This window comes from Panthera uncia (genome assembly GCF_023721935.1).
Source record: "Panthera uncia isolate 11264 chromosome B3 unlocalized genomic scaffold, Puncia_PCG_1.0 HiC_scaffold_1, whole genome shotgun sequence".
NCBI lineage: Eukaryota > Metazoa > Chordata > Mammalia > Carnivora > Felidae > Panthera > Panthera uncia.
This window is the reverse complement of record NW_026057582.1, coordinates 15090147-15109257: the sequence shown is the minus strand read 5'-3', so window position 1 is coordinate 15109257 and position 19111 is coordinate 15090147. Positions and strand designations below refer to the sequence as shown.

General features: G+C 43.2%; 1 protein-coding gene across 8 annotated transcripts in view; it reads left to right on the top strand.

The window, feature by feature from the left end:
• Positions 1–19111, top strand: part of GPR65 (G protein-coupled receptor 65) — a 129242-nt gene that overhangs the window by 90913 nt on the left and 19218 nt on the right. For 3 of the 8 annotated variants that reach the window (XR_007453632.1, XR_007453635.1, XR_007453636.1), the window contains 2 exons: positions 1173–1236; positions 3133–3247. The exons of 1 other annotated variant lie outside the window; for it this stretch is intronic. The gene's annotated coding sequence lies outside the window, so the exon portion shown is untranslated. 4 more of the 8 variants (XR_007453633.1, XR_007453634.1, XR_007453637.1 and 1 more) reach the window with 4 other exon arrangements.

The window sequence follows — 19111 nt, the reverse complement described above, 5'->3', positions numbered from 1 at the left end:
GTACAAATTTCCCATGGACATGGCTTCTCATTTCCCTTAGGGTATATACCTAGATTGGGATTGCTGGGTCAAAGAATAACTTTGAGCTACTACCAAACCGTTTTCTAAGGTGACTGCCACATTTTACAACCCTGTCAGCAATGTGTGAGGGTTCCAATTTGCCTACATCCTTGCCAACCCTTGTTTTTGTGTGTTTTGTGGGGTTTTTTTCTGGTGGTGGGGGAGTTGCCAACACTTGTTAATTGTCTGGCTAGTGGAGGTAAAGTGTTATCTCCCTGTGGGTTTTTGTTTTTGTTTTTGTTTTTTGAGAGACAGAACATGTGTGTGCTGCTCTGAAAAAAATTTTTTTCTGTAAAGGGCCACACAGAGGAGGGGCAGGGGGAGGGGGTACGGAGAGAATCCCATGCAGGCTCTGAGCTCAGCATGGAACCCCACAGGGGCCTTGAGATTGTGACCTGAGCCAAAATCAAGAGTCAGACACTTGACTGAGCCACCCGGGCGCCCCTTTGCTGAGTATTTCTTCATGGGCTTTTGACCATTTCTGTATCTTCTTTAGAGGAATGTTCTATTCAAATACTTTGACTTTTTTTTTTTCAGGGAACTGCCAGACAGGTCAAATAGTGACAGTTCTCTGGGGAGAGACTCTTGGAAACCTCCAAACTTTTTCAGCCCCTTCGAGTGGAGGTGAGGCTTCCGGCTGTAACTAGGTATTCCTAGTTACAAGGTTTGCAAAGCTGTTGGTTTTCAAAGCTTCCATGGAGCTTGGGAATGGAAGGTGGAAATAGGGCACTTTAAAATGCCTACAGTTCACTGTTCATGCCAAGATTAGCTGGTATTCTTGAATTCTCCTTAGATCATTGCAAGCCTTTGGTTAATTTTACAGAGTTCTGAAAAAGTTAATTTGGACAATTTTTGCTAATGTCCCCATTGCTTCTCTATAGAGAAGACTCTCAGAGACTGTTATTTGGCTGTTTCCAAAGAACTTCCCCCGGGTCTTACTTTAAACAACTAAGTTTGTGGGAGTTTATGTAGCAATAGAAAACTAATCCATGAGTCAAGGCTAATGACACAACTGGACCACAGAGCTAGGGTCCCACCTTCTAATATTGCAAGGGTTATTGTGACTCTTGGGGGTGGCCTCCAATTTACCTATTTTGTGGTTTCTCCTTTAGATCTTTCTTTTTTCTTTACGCTTCAACAGACCCTCCACTCCAGTCCAGGAAGAGAAAGCCTTAGGTAAGAATCTTTTTTGTGTTTTAGGAGTATTTTTCCATAATGCTTGCTTTCAAAGTGGCAAGCAGTTGTTTTGTTTATTCATTCAGCAAACATGTATTGTGCAGTGGCCAGGGTGACCAGCTGTGCCACTTTACCTAGGACGTTCCATTTTGTAGCACTGATCATGCTTCATTCCAGAAAATAACCAGTCACTGGAAAACTGAAATGGGGTTTTAAACCCTACAATCGCTCAGGCCTGTGGTCTAGGGCAGGGGTCAGGAAACTCCTTCCATAAAGGGCTGCACACAGAGGGATTTTAGGCTCTGCCGTCCAGATGGTCTCCCTTGCAGCTCTTCAGCTTGGTGTTTGTAACACAAAAACAAAATGTGTGTGTATAAACAAAAGGCATGGCTATGTTTTGATAAAACTTTATTTTAAAAATAGATGGTGATACAAGAGGATCTACAGATGGCCAATAAACAGAGGAAAAATTACACAACATCACTATCCATCAGGGAAATTAAAAAAATCAAATACACATCAAAGCCACAGTGAGAGATCACTTCCCACCCCCTAGGATGGCTACAGTCAAAGAGACAGACAATAGCAGGTGCGGGCAAGGGGGTGGAGCCACTTTGGAAACTAGTTCCGTAGCAAATCGTGTTGTCAAGCATAAAGTTACCATTGGACTCGGCAATGCCAACTCTAGGTATGTATCCCAGAGAAGTGAAAACCTGTGTCCACAGAAAACTTGTGCACGAATATCAGTAGCAGCCCAAGACAGGAATTGCTGAGTCAGATGGTATGGTTCCTTCCGCGGCCTAGGGTCGTCTCCTCTCACTCAGGTGCAGGCTAGCGCCCAGCCAGAAACACGAAGATACTCTCTGGGGCTCTGTTCACTTACTTCCCTCCTCTCCAAATTACAGCCACATCGGCACTTCCAAATTCCTGTCCCTGGGGGTACCTGGGTGGCTCAGTCAGTTAAGCGTCCAACTTCCGCTCAGGTCATGATCTCGTAGTTCGTGAGTTCGAGCCCCGTGTCTGGCTCTGTACTGACAGCTTGGAACCTGGAGCCTGCTTCAGATTCCATGCCTCCCTCTCTCTGCCCCTCTCCCTGCTTGCGCACACGAGCTCTCTCTAAGAATAAATAAACATTAAAAAAAAATTCCTGTCCCCATGTCCAGCACTCAGAAAGACCATCAGGCTGTGTCTGGATGCCTCATTCCTTTCCCCTATTCTCAGAGACCACAGACCAGTGCTGCCCTCTTGGCCCAGGGTCATACATCATTAAATCATACATTCTACCTGCTTTTTTTCTGTTGCTTGTGGTGGGAGGGATCAGTTCTGTCTGTTATCCCATCCTGACTGGAAGGGGGAGTTCTGTTTTGCCTGCTCCTGCACTTTGTAGAAATGGATGCATACAGCAGGCACTCTCTTGTCTCCGGCTTCTTTTGTTCAGCATCCTGTTGGCGAGCACTAGCCGTCTTGGTGCAGGTGGCATTTGCCGCTTCATTTTCGTGGCTGTTTTTGTATTTACACATATTTATTGATTTCTTGCCATGTGTGCCAGGAACCGTGCCAAGTTCTAAGGACACAAGTCTCATCACGAGAAATACAGTTCCCACTCTCGAGAAGCGTATAATCTTGCACGGGATCCAACAAACCATCGCTCAGCGGCAAACCCAGACCGCTGCCTGTTAAATAAAATTGTATCAGACACAATCATACCCATTCATTTATACATTTTCTAGGGCTGCCTTCGTGCTACGGTGACAAGAGCTGAGTCCTTGTGAGGGAAACCACATGCTAGCCCACAACGCCAAAGATGTTTACTAGCTGGCTCTTTGTAGAGAAAAAATGTGCTGATCCCTTGTCTAGTGGATAATACTAGTTTCTTCTTACTATAACACACTACAGACATGGACACCGAGGCTCAGAGAGGCTAAACGACCTACTTGACCTTGCCCAGGTCTGTCCAGAGACATGCTCGCAAGTGTTTAACAACTGGCTCTCCAGAAAAAAAGAAAAAGAGGTATGTATATTATACGTTGTACTTTCATCATAAATTGTAAGAGTCAGGGCGCCTGGGTGACTCAGTGAAGCATCCGACTCTTGATTTCAGGTCAGGTCATGATCTCACGGTTTGTGAGTTTGAGCCCCGCGTCAGGCTCTGCGCCGACAGTGCAAACAAAGCCTGCTTGGGATTCTCTCCCTCCTCTCTCTCTCTCTCTCTGCCATGAACACAGCCCGCTCTTAAGTTTAATCTTGATTATTAGCATTTACCTCATCACTTTTTAAGTCCAGACCAGAGATCAGCAAACTTTTGTTAAAGGGACACACGGTAAATATTTTAAGCTTGGTGGGCTGTATGCTTTCTCTTGCAACTACTCAACTCTGCCATTGTCTCCTGGAAGTAGCCATATAGACAATATGCATATTAAATGGATGGGCCTGGGGGCACCTGGGTGTCTCCATCGATTAAGCATCTGACTTTGGCTCAGTCATGATCTCACAGTTCGTGGGTTCGAGCCCTGCGTCGGGCTCTGGGCTGACAGCTCAGAGTCTGGAGGCTGCTTCAGATTCTGTGTCTCCCTCTCTCTCTGCCCTTCCCCCACTCGCACTCTGCCTTTATCAAAAAAAAAAAAATGAATAAACATTAAAACTAAATGGATGGGTCTGTATTCCACTAAGACCTAATTTGCAAAAACAGATTGAAGGCCCACAGGCCATAGTTCGCCAGCCTCTGGGTCTAGACAACCAAGAATATAAATAAAAGACCTGACTTAAATTTTTTTTATTTGCGGGGGCAGGGGCAGAGGGAGAGAGACAAAATCTTAAGCAGGCTCCACACTCAGCACAGAACCGAATGTGGGGCTCACTCCCACGACCCTGGGATCATGACCCAAACCAAAATCACTAGTCGGATGCTCAACTGACTGAGCCACTCAGGTGCCCGAGAAGACCTGATTTATACTATTTGCTAATCCCACCGGAATTTCAAGCTACTAATATGACATCAGTGAATGGGAAGTTAGGAAGACACGAACATTCACCTGTTGGGATGAGCACTGGATGTTGTATGGAAAGCAATGTGACAACAAATTTCATATTAAAAAAAAAATGAAGACACGCACAGTGGGAGAACAGCGTCTCCCACTTAATAAAAGGAGAGAGATTCATGAAGTACTGAAAACATAGTACTTAAGATAGGAGACCCGTGGAATATATGAGGCATTTTAATGCTCTGTCTTCCTGCATCATTACTAAGGCTCTTTGGCCATTTTCTCCAAAGAGAAGTTATAAGGCAAAGGAAAATTTCATATTCTACATCAGACTAATAAATGTTTTGGTTGTAGAATACCAATTAACATTTTAAGTAGCTAAAGCTATTGCATTTTCTTATGAAATGATGATTCTTTAATAGAATGGCCTCAGTATATTTCAAACATGCAAGGAAAGCGAGTTTCTAAAAGCCACGTGAACAAGTTTTCCTCCAGCACCTGATTTTTTGCTGGGATCTAAAGGGAATGGTTGGGGGCCGCCTGGGTGGCTCAGTCGGTTGAGTGTCCAACTTCAGCTCAGGTCATGATCTCGCGGTCTGTGGGTTCGAGCCCCGCGTCGGGCTCTGTGCTGACAGCTCAGAGCTTGGAGCCGCTTCAGATTCTGTGTCTCCCTCTCTCTCTGCCCCTCCCCCACTTGCGCCCTCTGTCTGTCAAATATAAACATTAAAAATATTTAACATACAAATAAAAAAAAATAAAGGGAATGATTGGTTCTCAACAATAAGGCACAGGTATTGCTCTAATTAATTTACCTCAGGTTCTACTGAAATTCAGTGACAGCTAAAATAACCAGACCAAGTGTCCTCAATAATTCAACAATACAGTTTATTTTAAAGTTCTAGTCTTACGTACATAGATATTAGAGCCTATGATGATAATGTGGATATAACGTTACTTGACTAGAACTCATTACTTATTAACAAGAATTTGGGGAGCACCTACTAGATGCCAGTCACTCCGCAAAGGAATGTGAAGGGTACAGAGGCGAACGACACTCCCCCCCCCACCGCCTCCCTCTCCATTCCCACCTCTACTGCTCTGGTCCAGGCCCTTGGCCATCTCAGGATGATCAGGCCATTTAACACCACTTCTTACACCCTTCCGCTCACCTGGCACACTACCGGGTCAATGTGCCTAAAATACAGCTTCTGGGATACCACTTCCATGTTCAAAAACCACAAACTCCTTCCCCTAGCATTCAAGGTCCTCAACAGTTAAGTTCCTTTTCCACCTTGTCTCCCCCTGCACACATTTTGACTTCAACTATTTTTTGCCACGGAAATTTATCTTTGCAGTCAGGACCACCACCCTTTTGCACATGCTGTTCTCCTTGCCTGGAATATTCTGCAACAAAGAATCCTCCCCGTCCTTCTGAGTCCAAGCTTTAATCAGGCTTTTCATCTTGCCCCCCTGTCCACGAGGATCTCTCTAGCTTCCGACTTCCTTACATTTGATCCTTACTGCAATCTTTTCCCCACGTGGTGGGATCAGTGTGACCTATCCGCTCTATCAGCTCTATTAGAAAGGGCTCTTTAACTTTAAGCAAGGTTTGAGCCTGCCTCCCCCGCCCCCACGGAAAGATATTTATTGAAAGAATAGTGGGGCAACTTACGTTACTAAAGGATTGAACAATCAAGTGGCAAAGGCAGAGGTGCAGCTGGAAGTCAAGAGCAACTGAAACTGAGCACTTCCTGGACTCTGTCTTGCCTCTGCTTCTCCTGGGTAGACTGTTTCTTCTCAAAGTGGAGGACTTCTCCTATGTGGCAGGAAATGGGGCATCCGCCAGTTGCTGAATGTCCCATTGAATAATGCCTTCTTCCCCTGGACTAGAAAGCTTATTTTTTATCCTCCAGTTAGCAAGATACTAGGAAAGGATTCAAACTGCCTTGACATAGGCCAGGTACCCATTCCTGAATCACTCAGCTGTAGCTAAGGGGTAGTGTCGTTTAGTACATATGTAGCTGTGAGAAACCAGCTCCTATAGATCCAGGGCTGTTCCCAGAGTAAAATATTTAGGAATAAGACAATACTACTAAAAGGTGTCTCGTACCCTCCACACCTTGACTTTCCAGTGTTGACTGCTGTGAGTATGCGTGCTTGTCCACGCACACACACACACACACACACACACACACACACACACACACCGTTTTCAGGGGACCTGAGTGCCATAGTCCTAAATGAGGGTCTCACTGAAGTTAACACAGACATGCCCTCTGGAATCGGGGTAGTTATCAGGATGTCCCTCAATGCCCCAGGACCGTGACTTGTGATGCCATTTGTCAGTTTCTTCAACCCTAGCACTCTGGAGTAAGGCTTTTAGATTCCTTAAAAGCATAGCCACTACCGCACCCCTGTTCTCTTGGCCTCTGAACCCCTACTCCTACAGGACTTCAGGTCTTACCCAGTGAGTCAAACTGGGGTGTGGTCTCTAGCACCATACTATTCAGAGCTGCTAGATATGCTCCATTGTATCTCCAGATCCACTCTCCAAGCTGCTCTGTGCCTTGCAAAGCTAACGTGGGTAGATCACATGCAAGGGTTAACTTTCCCTAACTCTAGCTTCTGGCTAGAGTATAGCTACTAGGGAGTCCCTGCAGGAGATACAAGGTAGAGGAAGCCGAGTAAAGTCAGCACATTTATCCCCCCAGTTTCCTCCCTTGGGGTTGCCATGGGCTGACTGCCTCTGCTAACTGAAGATCACTGTTCTTCTCTGTCCACATGGCCTCTCTCTCTCCACACTCCCTTAACCACTCGCAGTTCTGTTCTCTACCTCCCAATTCTTGTCTTGGGTCATGACATGTAACAAAGCTAGAATACTATTAGTAGCTTTTGGGCATTCAGCTCAAGACAGTAGGACTCTTTGAGAATAATTCACTGGGATTAGGAAATGGGAGTTTCATGGTGTCGATACGGAAGGGCTGCTTGCCTCACTTCTCTACCCAAAGGATATGAAGACCTTACTGCTTGCTCCTCACTCACTCACTGTCACCACTTTGTTCTCTTTGAGGAGAATATTATAGGACTGACTAGACAGTGGCTTAGGAGGCTCCTGGGATCCTGAGGTATGATCCTGGGACCAAGGAAATCAATAGAGGAGTACTGGCTACAAGCAGGGATCAAGACAAGGGATAGGTTCCCAGTACACTGTAAGAGAACCGAACGTAAGAGACTGCCCACAAGACCTAGGACATAGGACTTGGGGCCACAGAGAAACCTGGAATGAATTGCATAAAACAGGAACCACTCACAAATCCTCCCTCCCACCGTGGACCAACAATGGACTCAAGAATGACACTCAAACCTGAAGTAAAGAACTCCCAAATATTCTTCTGGAATCTGAAGTATGTATAACCTGCTGGGAGCTAAGATTGTTTAATAATGTAGTGTCCCAGTCCCTTATGAAGGAACTAGTCCTCTGTTACATTATGTTGAGTCCAGGGTCAAGGGATCATTTCCCAGAGCCATAGCTGTTGGTCTTCTATGACCAGGCAGCCCTCCATGATTACCCTGTCCAGTCACCTGGGTCACTAAAATAAATAAATAGATAAATGGATAGATAATAGAGAGATAGATAAAAGGGCTTTTAAAAATCAATCTTTTTGAGTTAGGTTTCATTTCAAAGAAATGCTACTACAGCATAACAATAAGACTGAGATTGAAACAGAGTTGCATTTTTTTTCCGTAAGGACCACTGTCCCGGAGGGAATAAAATAGAAAATTAGCAATAAACAGGCCAGCTGCAGGCGTGGCACTCTCTTGAAAGCTAGAACGATATATATTCCTTTGCTCTTATTGTTGTGAAAGATGATCACCAATTTAGTGTCTTGAAGCAACACAAATCTGTTATGTCCCAGTTCTGTAGGTAAGATGGGCTCGGCCGGCACCTCTGCTCTCGGGTCTCAAGACCCAAATCAAAGTGTCGGCCAGCTTCAGCAATTCAGTGAGAGCTTCAGAAAAGAAGGTGCTTCCAGACCTGTTCAGGTTGTTGGCAGAATTCAGTCATTTCTGGTTGTAGGACTGAGGTATCATTGGTGACTGTCAGCAGGAGGCTTCTCTCAGCTTCTAGAGCCTTGATCACGGTTCTCTTTACCTTTAAAGTGAACAACAGTGAGTAACATGCTTCTTGTGCTTCAAATCCCTCTGTCTTCTTTGGTCACATTCTTTCGTCCCCAGCTGGAGAAAGTTCACTGCTTTTAAAGGCTTGTGTGATTAGAGCAGCCCCACCTAAATAATCCAGAATAATCTCCTTACCATAAGGTCTGTAACCTAAACTACATCTGTATAATCCCTTTCGCCATGTAGTGTAACATATTCACCGTTTCTAAGGATTAGCATGTGGACATCTTTGGTAGTCATTTTCCCTACCACAGAAGACACTGAAGCTAGGTCATGGCCAAGTGCAGAGAGGGAAACAGTTTACACCAAGACAGATGCCACGTTCACATTGGAATTTTTTTTTTTTTTTTTTTAGTTATCTTGTTTAATCCAACATACTTGGAAAATGCGATGAAAATACATGTTAATTTCAATATGCTTTTCTGATTACATGTATGTGATATTCATAGAATCCATATATGGTCAAAACCTTGGTGTTGCGTATTTAGCTCACTCAATTTATGAAAAATAACTGCCACATAACCTAGTTAGCAAAACCAGTCCTCCTTATCAAGTTAATCAAATCAGACTGTCAGGAGAAGACAACAATTCTGACTTAGTTTTTGATCCAAATAAATGCATTCATGTACACAATCTGCTGAAAAAGACACAAATCGCAATGGTAAGCTTACACTACTGTAGGATGAACTACTAAAGGTTGTCAAGATTATAATTAGGCAGATCTAATGTCATTGGTTTATGGATTTTTATAAGTTATAAAGTCAAGCATAAGTCGATTTGCTGTTTTTCATTAACTCGTAACAGTTCAAAATTTAATGTATAGTTAAAAATAAGAAGCTCTTTGTGAAGGGAGCCCAGGGGAAAAAGCAGGAGGGTATGCATGTGTATACCATATGCAGATATTTGGCGTTGGGGAATGTCATGGAGGGAATTACCTTGACATAATGGTAGTTTCCAACTACCTCTCAACTAGCTCTCAGGCAAGCTATCTCAAAGGTCACAGAACAGAAAGGTTCACATTAAACCTTAAAAATCACATTAAAGATTCAAATTAAAATACTTGAATCCCACAAAGCTGTGATTTGATCAAGTTGAAGCACAAGGAGAAGCAAGAAAAAGACATGGGGTAGGCTAGCACACTTAGCATGGGGTACAAGCAGATGGACCAAAGCAACTTCGCCATCGGGCACCTTGGACGTAGTACTTAAGGGCCCCCAACACTTTTGGGGCCCACAAAACTGTTGTAACTTCTTTTAAAATCAGAAGAAGAAGAAAAGAGTATAATCCAGCCTGGATTATGTTAGTCTTTCTTCCAATGCCGTAGGAAAATATAATTTTAATATTTCTTGATGCAGGAAGGGGCCCAGGAAGAAAGGCTCAAGTGTCCTGCAGCCCAGGATGTGAAAACAACACTACCTAAATCTTGGGTCGCACAACATTTACATCTTGTCTTTCCCGCATCAGTATCTCCCACTGAAGGTGGGCTTATGAAAACCAGAGTTGAGGTTTGAACAAGAGGGCTTAGCAGGCAGAAAGTGCCTAGAGCCAACACAAACACCACCCGAGAGACTCAGAACACAGATGCCTGGCTATGGCAACAGCCTGGCAGTTAGCCTGCTCAATAGCTCCGGGTTTTGGCTGAGTTTCTTGGGCAGAGCACAAGTGGGGCCAGAATAGGACCATACTGGGAACCTCCGGTGGGTGGCCAGTTTCAAGATGCCCAGAAGTGGCATCCTCTTTATTTAGAATTTGGTCTTCCCATGTCTTTGTATCTGTAAGTAACGCACATTTGTTCTGTCACACATTCCACTTATTCCATCTTCAACACACCTTACAGGTTACTTACTGTCTATACTTAACACACTTACCAATTCTGCCTGTGCCTCACAAGCTCTTTGTTTGCCCATTATCTATCCCAAACGTGTCCTATCAATTTGGCCCATATCTCATAAGCTACTACTAGCTTTCTTGCCTTGTTTTATACACTTGTGGGTTTTATCCATCCCATTTGTTGTCTCGCCTTTTATAGAAAAACTAAACATTCTCAATTAATATAGAGAACACACTACAGGAAAAATGAAAACAGAATAAGGTGTGAGACTGAGAAATAACACCATTAATGTCATCAGACATTGTGATTGGACATGATTTATGCAAAGAAAAAGTTCTGTTCCACAAAAGACCACGTGCTTCAACGTTTCACCAATGCTTCCGCCATCCTGTTTTCTACTTCTTATCAGGAAGATGGACAGAATGAAATATTTTATAAGTTGAAGTAAGACAAGCAGGCCAGGATTATCATAAACTAAAAGGAGACACACAAAAGTTTGATCCACAAGCTTTATCCAAGGTAATTTGAAAATCTGATAGCTCCTGAAAATATTTCAGTTACATTTTTGTTTTTTAACTAACCATCACTGATCGCTTCTGCTTGGGCTACTCATAGGTGCCTTTCTTTCCAGCTAATGACTTGTCCCAGGGATAAGCACTGAGAACAACTGAGAAGGACCCCTTACATGAAATCTGTTGGGGGAGTGGCCACAAGGGAGAGAGCCATGTTTAGCTTTTATTATTTCTTATCAATATTTTCTTTGCTCTATCTTCATCAAATTCTCAACAGCTATGCATTTCTCAGGGACAGTGATAAAAGAGCAGATAATTACATGAAAGTCAGGTCCATGGCCTAGAGTCAATGTACTTCTGATTGCAGAATACAACCGTAGGGGCCCAAATATCCCCCATTTCCAATGCCATGCTTCGTCTTTAACAGAAATACACATAAGACATAAAAGGAGAGGAAGCTTTGGGGGGTGGTCTTTAATTTCACCAATTAAGAGACTCTTCCCTCAAGTCAGTATTTCAAATGGACTGTGCCCTGGCCCAGGGCTGGAGGGGAGTGGGGTGTATAACCCAAAGCCATGGGTCACAGTAAGAACTGGAAACGGTAACGTGTTTATCTTTCTTAGATGCAGCGGAAAATGGGCTATGGAAAGGGGACGATGGGAAAGAACAGCTTTTTAACGCCAGGAAAGAGATGCCCAGGGATCCGAGTACCCCAATTTGAAGGCACTGGTCTGTACCACACAATTTAACTGATAATTGTGTATTAATACCATCATCACAAAATATTGTAATCTGATGAAATTTTAAGAATTCTAAGAATCACTTTCTATATGCCATCCCCCATCATGCTTCCCATGTATCAGGTGCTCAGTGATACCTATTTACTGTTCCCCCATTCATTCAGACATGCATGTACATGTTTGCCAACAGCCTATTACGTGTCGGATGCTAGAATGGAAAGCCAATGAGCATTTACTATCACTCTGTGACAGGCACTGTACTACACACTGGAGATAATACAACTGTGTCTTCGAGAAGTTAATTGATTAGCACTTCCTCTATTTCTAGACAAAACTCCTGGTCCTCTTTATTTAAAAGTCTCTGATTCTGGTCTCACTACCACTTTTTCTTTTTTTAAGTTCTCTTTATTTTGAGAGAAACAGAGACAGCACGAGTGGGGAAGGGGCAGAGAGAGAGGGAGAAAGAGAATCCCAAGCAGGCTCCGTGCCACCTGTGCCCAACACAGTGCGAGGCTTGAACTTACCAAACAGTGAGATCATGATCTGAGTCAAAATTAAGAGTCAGATGCTTAACCGACTGAGCCACCCAGGCGCCCCTCTCACTACCCCTTTTATGCTTTATATCTGTGAATGGAGGAGAGGTAAATGTGAAGCCACACGAGGTCACAGGCCACCCAAAAAGAGGTGATGGGCCAGATTTGGCCCTTGGGCCATAATCTGTGGGCCCCTGACTTAATAAAAGTAGGGAGAGAAAGAAAACCGGGGAACACATTTTCCACAGCAAAAATTATTTCTGTGTGCTGATCCACCGTGACTAGATAGGCAACATTGTCTGAAGAGAAAGGAAAGAATAACAGTTGTGATTTTTTTGGTTTATCAGAGAAGAAATTGTGGATAGGAGCATCATTCTTGAGCCACCTGTGCAGATCACACATTGGGACAATGTAGCTACACGGGGTAATGAGGCATTGGATTGTCGGGGTTGGGGGTGGGGGACAGGAAGGTAGGGTTTAATACCTCTACAGAAACCGGGTTCGTTTCTCTTAATAGCCTGCGTGAAGAATGGCTACCATTAAGGCAACTATCACACAAAATTAACCCTTGAAAATGGTTTAAAGTTCTTTCTCCTTCTCTGACGTGACTGTTATTTCAGAAGGGATTGTTTTCAATCGATTCTTTCGGTACGAAAACACGCATATCTCTAAATAATGTACTATTATTGCTGTATCTCCATTTGGGGAGTTTTAGGCATTTTCTACTGGCTTCCTGGATATGAAAAATAAGTCTCCCCCTTTCTTCCCCTTCTCTCACCAATACGTCACACATTTTCCATCCCCATCCCCTTTTGTCCAACATGGTCGTGTCGGTGCCTGTAAAATCATGACTCTATATGCTATTTATAAGTGAGGCATGTAACAAACTATAACTCTTTTTTCCTTTGGTAAACACAAATCTTGCTTTTTCTTGGAGTGAATTATTTTTCACACCCCTTAATTTCTGTATTCTCACCAGTAATTCAAACTCGAATTTTCTAGCAGAGTCTTAGGTCCCCTGAATAGCATTCATATCAGATACTCTACCGGTTTCACCTTAGGGCGGAGGCCTCTCAGAGCCCTCAGACCTGCCCTAGCTAGACCAGTGGTCCCCTACGTGTGGCTCTCACCGTTCGTCCTGAGGATCTCACATGGCTTTGCTGCCATCTTCCCACTCTCAGTATCAATGTTGCATGTGTATGAGAGTAAGAAGTGCTGGCAAACACAAACCTTGACCTTTCAAGCTTTACACAATGCATTTGTATCCTCATGGTTGTACAGTCGGGTCACATAGTCGCTCAGTTGTGGCCACGCTTATTGTGTATGGGCGTGCACTCTTTAACTACGCTGTCTCTAACACATGCTTCCAAAGTTGCCCATGAAGCGGAATAGAGAGCTGGAGGAGTGTATATGGGATTATTCAGAGCCAGGCCTGGAAATGGTTTACATTCCCTCTACCTGCCTCCCAATGGCCAGAACTCAGTCATAGGAACCCTGACCTATGACTACGAGGGGGGTCGAGGCAGGTAGACTTCCTGTGCACCAGGAAGAAGAAATGGTGTGGGAAATGCCTAGCATTATGTCTGCCAAGTCTGCCCATCCGAGCACCAAACCATTTCAGCGTTCTTCCAATAGGTAGACAAGACAACCAAAGCAGTACTCTCCACTGGCTCTGGCCCTGTTGATCTCACAAGTACGAAGTAAAAACAAAAATCACCGGTTGTAGAAACACCAAAATAAAAGGGTAACTTGGAGACAAAAAGTCCTTCTCCCAAAAAAGTTGAAGAACAATCACTGCCCTGGAGTAATTCTGAAATCCCTCTGGGCACTCCGAGGCAAGGCAGATTTGTGGATGGGGCCCTGCGGATGCCTCTGGAAGGAACGTCTGTGGCTACTCTCTGTGACCCTCTCCTCTGCTCTCTCAGTGACTCTGGTTTTTATTTTCCTTTCTCCCATCTGACCAGAGCGCTGGCAGGCGCGTCCCTTCAGGAGGAAAGTATACAGAGTCTGCGAAGTCTCTCTTCTGGTTGTAGAGGTTGGGCTGCAGGGATTATTTTCAAATGGTTCAAGATTTTGGGGTAGGGGGGTAATCAAATTCCTGGTTTCTTTGGCAACACAGTTCCCTCAGGAGCCTCCGGAGTTTCTGAGGTATTCACTTTCAATCAGATTCATAGGCAACAAGTGTACCCAAAGTTCTTTTCTAAACATGGTGGTGCCTCCTATATAGAGACCCTTTTCGTTGCCTCCTCCTCCCTCCCTCCCCGTTCCTCTCCAAGTTCAATGACCACCACACCACACTGAGGCCATCAGGTTTGAATGGGACCATCATGCCCAAGTCACTTTATCTGAGAAGTTTTACTGTAAGTCTATGTCACTTATCTTTTGTGCTTTATAAGAAAATGGCTTTCTGGGCCCAAATTTCTGTACCCCTTTTATTCCTTGTGATTTCTCCTTGCACACCAGTCAGTTATTTCCAAAGGCCATCTATCACTGGCAACTCCTTGCCAAATGGATCACAGAGTGGCCGATCCCACCAACGCTTCAATTCTTTGTAATCTGTTCTTGGGCCACTAGCTCCCACATCACAGCAAGTGATCATTTTATCAAATGTTTGTCACTGTGTGACTTGGGTCCCCATTTCTTAATTTCTGACATTAGTTCCTTTGTTACTCACCATTGAACCACTAAGCAAATGCCAAGCTCCTGTTACCTCAACACCCACTTTCTATGAGTGAAATTGCAACACTAGTTGCTACAAAGACAAACCCTAAATCTCAATGACTCAACAAGTCTTTACTTCTTGTTCATGTCACAGTCCAATGCAAATCAGGTGGCTCTCCACCAGAGAGCACCTGGAACACAAGGTCTCAAAGTGACCATGGAAGGGAAGGAGAAGCCAGAAGATCATTCTGATATTTTTATATCCAGAGCTGATGGGCCAGACCTGATTTGGGAGTTGGGGGGTGGGGGGGCACCTCACTTCCTCCCACATTCCAGTAGGCATAATTCAGTCATATGGCTCCATAGCTGCAAGGGATGCTGGGATATGTAGTCTTCCTGTGTGCTGGGATAAGGGGACACATAGCATTGTCTCTAACACAACATGTCCTCTGATTTCTTGGTGCTTTTTTTTATCCCCTCAAGAAGGGCTATATAGAGAAGTAAAATTCTGAGGACCTCATGTCTGAAAATGTATCTATTCTGGCCTCAATTCATTAATAGCATCTCTGGGTACAAAAAATTTTATTGGAAATTTTTATTTCCTTCAGAATTTTATAGCTATGACTCCCATATGTTCTAGCTTCCAGTGTGGCTATTCCTTTTAAGAAGGATCTGGTCATTGTGATTCTTTTGCATGAGATGTGCTTTTCATTTGGGGGGTTTTGTTGTTATTATTATTGCTTCTCTCTCTCTCTCTCTCTCTCTCTCTCTCTCTCTCTCTCAATCTGGGTGTGTGTGTGGGGCCGGGGGGAGGGGGGTCCTTCTCTCTCTTCCTAGAAGTTTGTAGAATTTTCTCCAATGCTACAGTAACTTCAGATAAATTCTACATGGGTTACATCAGTATGGATCTATTATCATTTATATTTTGGGATACTGTGAGCTTTTCAATCTGGGAACTCAGGTCTTTCCATTTGGGAACTTTTCTTGACATTATTTAGTGGGTTATATTCTATTACTCTCTTTGTTACTGTGCTTCCTGAATGCCTGATATTCAGATATTAGACCATGTAGGCTAGTTTTATTATTTTGTTTCCTATTTTTTTTTATATTTTTGCCATTTTGTTCTATTTTCTGAAGAGGTTTTTCAGTGTTCTCTTCTGGCCCTTTATTGGATTTTCTTCTTTAACATCAAGCTTTTCATTTTCAGAAGCCTTTTTATATTCTCAAAGTACTATTTTCTGGCAGTTTGTTCTTCATGCAATGGGTGCTGGATCCTTTATAAAAACTTTCTTAGAGCATATTTTTTGGTTGAAGTGTTTTTCACTCACAATTTCTTCCAGAATGTTTTTTTCATATTGCTTTTATCATTACAAGTCTACTTCAAACTTCTGCTAATTTTTGGTTGTCTGTTCCTGTGGACTAGAAGCTCTGAGCAGATGAGGAGGGCACATTGACTATGAAGATCCAACTATATTTTCCAGAGAAGATCTTCCAATTTTCTGCCTGGATGCCAGTGTTCATAAACAGAATGGAGAAGGATGAAACTAGAAGTGGGGTCTCTGTTGTCCATAGACATATTTCAACTAGACCCCCATATTTTCACTTTGGCACCCTGCCTTCAATTATGCCTGGCTGCTCCTGGTCCACAGACCCTTTTTCCCCCTTTATGGATAATAAGCTTAGTTTCTTTCCTGGGTGAAGGAAAAGTGGTTGCTCCACAAGTATGGAGTAAGAAGAGAGAATCTAGGGATCTCATCACTTCATAAACAGCATTCAACCCTTCTTTCTTATAGGAAATACACACTTCTAGAAGTCCCTGAACCACCACCCTCTTCCCAATTTCAGAGCTTTTTGAGGATTTTATAGTTAAACCAGGTTGGTTCTTCCTTTCCCTACTGGTATCTGATAAGTCAGCTACTCTGTACCCTTTTCATTTTCCAGTTTCAGAAATTTCTGGGTGAGTTAACTGAGCTGAGCTGCTTCCATCCCAAAGAGGCAAAGCTTCTTTGAAGCAAGAGGTATGTCCACCCAGGGTCTTTCCTATTTCCCTTTGAGATCATACTCTTTGTATGCAGGGCCCCCAAATTCCCTCTCCAAGGAGTCCGCAAGACATGCCTGGGACCTGCCAGGGTTTCCTCCTCCATCCATCCAGTAGGCTGAATCTCCAACGTGTACATCCTAGACCTGAGGGATGGTCAAGAGAGGGCTCTTGCAAGGGATGAGAATGGGGCTGGATGCATACTGCCATGCTCAAGTGTGTGCACCACTGCCCAAATTGCGCTGTCTGCAGTTATGTGGTAGGAATATACATTTATATGTTCAGTGTTGTCATTATGAGGGTATATTTGTCAAGGCAAGAGGATAAACTCTAACAGCTTGTTAGCTTGATTTATAACTTTTAAATATTTAAACATATGCCGTGACCTCTTACTCAGATTCTTACTCATGGGCCCCAGGTATTAGGGGTGGCATGCTCCCCATCTTTATAGATTTATGCCCCTTAAAAGTCACTGTAAGTCTTTAGAGGTGTTGCAGGAAGGAGCAACATTAGACATGTGTGTCCAACCCACCATCTTGAACAAAAAGTGCTTCCCTGCTTCTCCCCCTTCCTGAGGCATTTCTCTCATGCCTGATGCTCCCACACAGGCAATAGCTCCTCATTCCTTTTTGGATCTTTCTTTTTTTTTTTTTGTCTTTCTCAGCATCAGTGCTTCTCATCAAAGAAGGAGATTCATAAGGAATATTTATTCCAGTGTGCTTTTGTACAAGAATTCTTCTACAGCTCTCTCTCTCTTACACATATTTTCCCCCTCAGGTCAATTCAATTTCTTATGAAGTTTTTTAGGTCTTCTTATTTATTTTCACTCTATTTTATCATCCTTCCTCATTCATCTTTGAGTCCCATAGAGTATTTAGCATAATTCCTTGCTCAGAGTAGAAACCTAATGAATATTTGTTTGCAACCGCACTGCACTGAATTGTAAGCTCTTAAAAATCAATGCCAAGGGATGTTATTTTGAGATGTCACTGAATGCCTCCTCTTTGCTGATAGAAAACAAGGTGACACTGTAACCATACTATTTAAGGCATGATTATATTTTCATGCTTCCTTGCAAAGGAGTGGTTAATTGTACTGATTGGTTGTTTCAGAATTGTGTGGGATAGTCTCCGAAGCACATAATCAAAAGAGCTGAAATTCTGCCTCTGTATGGACTTATGATTCCTGGTGGTTAAGGACCACCCAAAAGAAAAATTTCTGAAGTTCTCCAAACGTAAACCTCTGCATATGTCCCTACTTATCACTACTCTGATTGAAGTGACATCAAGGCATACTGTATACCTCAGCCATGGGCTAGTGGGAACAGAAAAGAAGCAAGCACTGTGAAATGAAAGGAACTGATTGTGTTGTAGGAATCAAGAGACCTCTAACAAGAGAAGAGAAGCCACAGCCAGCAGCTAAGACACAGCCCCTAGAGGAACATAATGAACACAGGGAAGATTTCAACCAGCATTAAATCCTGCTGGGAAAAAGCTCCCGGGAAGTATGACAATTGACATTCAGAAAGCCAGCAGGACAGTGAATCCAGGTGGTCTCCTGTTTGAAGGGGACTGCCCCAGTGAGTGTCTGAGGACATGCCAATCGTTGTCTACCCTCCCAGAAGAATTAAAATATCTGAGAAAATTATTAGCTGGCCAAGCAAGCCTCAGGGTCAGGGCAAGATTTTGATCCCAGCAAGGAGATGTGGGGAGCTCATCATGAGTCCAGGATGGTATCTGTCTTCGGTGACCTTTGCCCTGGTTGGCCATTTGAGATATCCCTATTCACAAGACCTCACTAAAGGCCATGTGTTTTGACTTCCCTCTCATTCTTGGTTGTCTAAAACAAGAGTAACAGCCCTAACTCCCTGCCTTTAAAAGTAAAGGAGATGTATTAACTTGGGCCAAACAAGAGACATTTGCTGTAGGAATTTTCATCATCGGATAAAGTCAAATATAGGGATGAGTTGGCCAATCCTGTCTCTTAGAACCAAGGTTGAGTTTTCTGAAGAACAAGAAAAAAAACAACTGAATCCTCAATCAAGAAATTCCAATTACAAAAAAATGGAAGTTTCATCTTATGGTTCCTACAAAACCAGGGACTTCTCATCAAGATGCCCAATGACCTTCATCCACTGTCTTTACTGGGCACACATTGCTATGGTTCTTCCAAATGCTAAGTTTTTCTGTTTTGGGGATTCAGGAGAATATTTCCCATGCTTTTCCCATACCATCAAAAAAAAGTTTAACTCAATCTAAGAGCAATTTAAAATATTGTGTTAGTAATGAGAAATCTGACTAGCTCTAGAAGAAAAAATATAAAATCAACATAAGCCCGATTTTAGGGGTCGAATTTGAAATTAATGCAAACAAACAAACCAAAAAAAAAAAAAAAAAAAAA